General features: G+C 42.5%; 1 pseudogene; it reads right to left on the bottom strand.

Annotated features, from left to right (window-relative positions):
* Positions 1-2,898: 2,898 nt before the first annotated feature.
* On the bottom strand, positions 2,899-3,602 carry LOC145948350 (uncharacterized; annotated as a pseudogene).
* Positions 3,603-5,409: the final 1,807 nt, after the last annotated feature.

Below are 5,409 nucleotides of genomic sequence, written 5' to 3'. Positions count from 1 at the left end.
GCGGGCTAGGAGTTCCGCCGGGGGCACTCCTGAGAGCACCCCCACCGCCGTCCAGCTCACTGTCCGGTACCCCCTGCATATGCGGTTAGCCACCCGACGCTGTAGCTGTCTCAAGGCATCGCGCAGACACCGAGTGGCCACCACCTTTTCCGCCCATATGGGGGCACCGTACATAAGCATGGCGTGTACAGTACCAGCGTACAGTCGGCGAACTTTTTCCGCGGGTCCCCCAAGGTTAGGTAAGAGGCGGCTCAGTGCCATGGCCGCCCTCTCCACCCTGGGGGAGATTTGCCGGAAATGCTCGCCGAACGTCCACCGACTGTCCAGGTGGAGGCCCAGGTACTTCAGATGGGCCTCGACCGGGGTGTCGACAACTCGTATTCGGGCTCTTGGTGGCGCCCCATGTCTTCTGTTGTGGAAAAAGGTTGCCTCCGTTTTATGGGGCGCCACCTTAAGCCCTACCGCCCGAATGGTGTTTACCACCGTCCCAGTAGCCAAGTTGGCCTTGGCTATAGCTTCCCCCCAGTTTCTCTCTCCGGCCAGGATCAAAGTGTCGTCTGCATAGCAGACGACATGACAGCCGGAAGGGAGGGCAGTCCGCAGGACCACGTCGTACGTGATGTTCCACAGGAGCGGTCCTAACACGGACCCCTGCGGAACTCCACATTCTACGTTCCGTCCTTTCCGCGTCCCGGTCGTAGTAGGTCACCTTCCTGTCCCGGAAGTAGTCCCGAACCATCGCTATCAGGTAGGGGGGCACCTGGTGGTATTCCAGCGCCGCCCCTACCCGACGCCAGGACAGGGTGTTGAAAACATTAGATATATCTAATGATACTACCAGCAACACCCCGCCTTCCTCCATGACGGATTCCGCGATCGAGCGCACTCTCTTGACTGCGTCAATTGTAGATCGCCCGACCCGGAACCCGTACTGATCTTCATCGAGGTTCGGGCCCTCCCGGGCCAAATGCCGGACGATGCGGTCGCAAATAATCCTCTCTAGGATTTTGCCTCGTCCAGAAGGCATATCGGCGGAGGGTTTGTCCCGCAGTTTGCCCTCTTTAGGAAGGAGGACTATATTTGCCTCCTTCCATACCGGGGGGAATTTCCCCTTCCTGAGGCATGAGGTATACAGGTCCCTCATCTCATCCTAGAGATCCTTGTGAGCAAGGCGCCATGTCCGTCCCGGGACGCCGTCAGGTCCCGGCGCTTTCGCGCTCTTGATTTTCCTGACGGCATCCCTCAGCTCTCCTCTCGAGACATGCATCAGCTCCTCGTCCCATTCCACTTCTCTTTCAGGAATCGGGTCATCGTACCCATCCTCCATTTCCGGAAACAGAGTATCGATGACCTTCAAAATGTATTGTACCTGCTCTTAGTGCACACTGTAAAAAATTTAATATATTACATAAAAATATGTTAATTACATAAATAATAAGTATAAAATTGATATATTTTCATTATTTATCGTGTAAATTTACACTTATCATTTATGTACTTTTACATATTTTTATGTAATACATTACTTTTTTTAAAGTGTATAATAAAAATGAGTATGTGTATATATGTATGTGTTGCCACTAATTGTAAGTAGTTGCAATGCAAGACAAACATAATCAAGTAAGTTATTAAAATACAAGATAAAAGTAAGTTTCATGAACAAATATGTAAATATCAAATTAGTAATATAATAGTACCATAAAATATTACAATTGTATATAATACATTAAAATTTTAAAATTATGAAAATTATAAATATATAATATACAAATATGAATAAATTTGCATAAAATATAATTACACGTAATATAGTTTAGGAAAAATATTGTTTGTATTAAAACATTTTTATTTTTATTTTTATATTTATATTATAGAAAATATTCTCCTTCTCTTGTTATTAAAAATATAATTATGCTTTAACAGATAATAAATATTTATTTTTGCTCTTAACTTTAATGAATGTCACAAATGTATTTTTATTGTGGCTTTAATATATTTTTATTGTCATCTTAAAAGAATAAATTTATAAATTCATCAATTTTTTATTCATTCTATCTTTATCTCTAATTTTTTTGTATTCTTTAATATTAATATACATATAAATGTATGTGTGTGTGTGTGTGTGTGTGTGTGTGTGTGTGTGTGTGTGTGTGTGTGTGTGTGTGTGTGTGTGTGTGTGTGTGTGTGTGTGTGTGTGTGTGTACACATGTATATTAATATATACAGGGTGTTTCAGACCACCCGTACCACCCATGTAAAAACTAGAGAAGTGGTTATTTCAAAAAAGTAAAAACATTTTCTTTATAAATCGGGTGCGCTCTATCGAATGGTGATATTTTCAACTTCTGGTTCCGGCCGGAAATAGGCGATTCAGACCGGAAGTGCATTTTTTTAAATGGAACATGGTATTTTTTATTGCAGATTCGGATTCTATGCGAAAAAATATGAAACTTTTGTACGAAACATTTTTTCGAAAAATGTCATTTATGTCTTTCAAACAACCTTCAAAATGTGTGTTGGCAAAAATAACGTTTTTGCATTATCTGCTCTCGGCATAACCCAGGATCTACGACGAGGACGTGGCAGATATCAGATCCCGTGTGTTTGTGTGTTTGTGTGTGTGTGTGGGTGTGTGCGTGCGCGCGTGCACCTCGTAGGGATAAGGACCCTGTGGTTCGTCGCTTCCACAGTAGTTAACGACTCCAAACCCTCCCTACGGTGTGTGTGTGTGTGTATTGTGTGGGTGTTGTGTGTGTGTGTGTGTGTGTGTGTGTGTCTGTGTGTATGTGTGGGTGTGTGGGTGTGGGTGTGTGTGTGTGTGTGGGTGGGTGTGTGTTGGTGTGTGTGGGTGTGTGTGGGTGAGTAGCTGTGTGCGTGCGCTGATATGGCTAGATGTGATTAGGCCTGATGTTCGAAATGTCCACCGTTTGCTTGAATGCAATTAAGTACTCTCTTTTCGAAATCATTTGTAGCATGAAAAATTTCATCAGCATCTAGAGAACCAATAGCGTCAAGTATTCTACGAATCATATCATTTCTTGTCGTAGGGCGTTCGCGGTATACCAGATCTTTTACTCTTCCCCACAAATAGTAGTCGAGAACAGTTAGATCCGGTGATCGTGGTGGCCAATTATGTGGGCATATTTGCCTATCCATTTATCTGGAAACATGTCGTTTAGTCGTTCACGGGCAACTCTAGATGTATGCGCTGGGCACCCATCTTGCTGAAAAAACATGTTTAGGCGTAATTGTAGAGGAATATCTTCAAGTAAAGGTGGAAGATCATTTTCGAGGAAATTAGCGTACCGAACACCGTTTAGATTTCCTTCAAAGAAAAACGGTCCAACAATATGTTTTTCAACAATTCCGCACCAAACGTTGATTTTCCAAATATGTTGATGGTCTATTTCTCGAAACCAATGAGGATTCCCTTGTGCCCAGTAACGACAGTTCCAAGTATTTACAGAGCCGTCACTCGTAAATGTGCTTTCATCAGAAAATTTTATTTTCTAATGAAAGTGTCGCGGTTGTTGGCGTATCCAGTTGCAAAATTCGAGTCTGTTTCTAAAATCGGCAATCGTCAATGCTTGATGCAGAGTCATTCTGTACGAATGCAGCTTGTTTTCATGATAAATTCGCCAAATTGTACTACGACTAACACCAGATTCTTGTTCTACACGCTTTAAGGATTCATGGGGATGCAATTGAGCGAATACAAGAATTTCTGGCGTTCTTTCGTCCCTAACTTGACGTCGAATTTGTCTACCTTTATTATGATCAGGTTGAATAATACCTTTATTAGTAATTCGCTTAGACAAACGAGAAAAAACATTGTGCGAATTAGAAGTGCGATCTGGGTATCTTTCTTGCCACAACCTCGCAGCTGCTCTAAATTGACCACCACATTCACCTAAAATAAGCATCATATCTAAAGCTTCTGCGTTTGAATAGGACACGGTCAATGAGAATTTTGTTACACTATTTATTTTCTGATGAAAGTTTCGCGGTTGTTGACGTATCCAATTGTACTTTGCTTTGTACTTTGCTATGTAGGGCGAACGCCCTACAACAAGAGATGATATGATTCGTAGAATATGTGACGCTATTGGTTCTCTAGATGCTGATGAAATTTTTTATGCTACAAATGATTTCGAAAAGAGAGTACTTAATTGCATTCAACCAAACGGTGGACATTTCGAACATCAGGCCTAATCACATCTAGCCATATCAGCGCACGCACACCCACACACACTCACACACACCCACACACACCCACACACACCAACACACACCCACCCACCCACCCACACACACACACACACACCCACACACCCACACATACACACATACACACATACACACATACACACAGACACACACAACACACACACACACACCCACACACACACACACCCTCCCCCACACACACACACACAACACCCACACAACACACACACACACCGTAGGGAGGATTTGGAGGCGTTAACTACTGTGGAAGCGACGAACCACAGGGTCCTTATCCCTACGAGGTGCACGCGCGCACGCACACACCCACACACACACACAAACACACAAACACACGGGATCTGATATCTGCCACGTCCTCGTCGTAGATCCTGGGTTATGCCGAGAGCAGATAATGCAAAAACGTTATTTTTGCCAACACACATTTTGAAGGTTGTTTGAAAGACATAAATGACATTTTTTGAAAAAATGTTTCGCACAAAAATTTCATATTTTTTCGCATAGAATCCTAATCTGCAATAAAAAATACCATGTTCCATTTAAAAAAATGCACTTCCGGTCTGAATCGCCTATTTCCGGCCGGAACCAGAAGTTAAAAATGTCACCATTCGATAGAGCGCACCCGATTTATAAAGAAAATGTTTTTACTTTTTTGAAATAACCACTTCTCTAGTTTTTAAATGGGTGGTACGGGTGGTCTGAAACACCCTGTATATATATATATATATATATATATATATATATACGAGGGTGGTTTGAAAAGTCCGTGCAAAGTCAGAGAGATGGCACCACTGGTGCGTATCGGGGTTATTTTTAGTTAGTAGCATCTTTTGGAAGAACACACACCATGTTTCAGCCAGATCGGTCTATTTCTCTGTGTTTGGCGTTCGTTTGAATCGAGAAAGTCGAATGATTTCCAAAAAATGGATGAAAGAGAATTTCGTGTGTTGATAAAACATTACTTTATGAAAGGCAAATCGCCTCAGAAGACTAAGGAGAAGCTTGATAAACATTATGGTGAATCTGCACCTTCGATTAGAACAGTTTATAAGTGGTTTCAAAATTTTCGGAGTGGCCATATAAGCACAAGTGACGCTGAACGTTCTGGACGCCCTATTGAGGTCACTACTCCAGAAATCATTGATAAAATCCATGATATGATAA

This window comes from Prenolepis imparis, unplaced genomic scaffold, assembly GCF_030444845.1.
Source record: "Prenolepis imparis isolate NDT839.2.m4 unplaced genomic scaffold, iyPreImpa1.0 SCAF_343, whole genome shotgun sequence".
In the NCBI taxonomy this organism is placed as follows: domain Eukaryota; kingdom Metazoa; phylum Arthropoda; class Insecta; order Hymenoptera; family Formicidae; genus Prenolepis; species Prenolepis imparis.
Note: the sequence above shows the minus strand (reverse complement) of the source record. Positions and strands in the feature narration are given on the sequence as shown.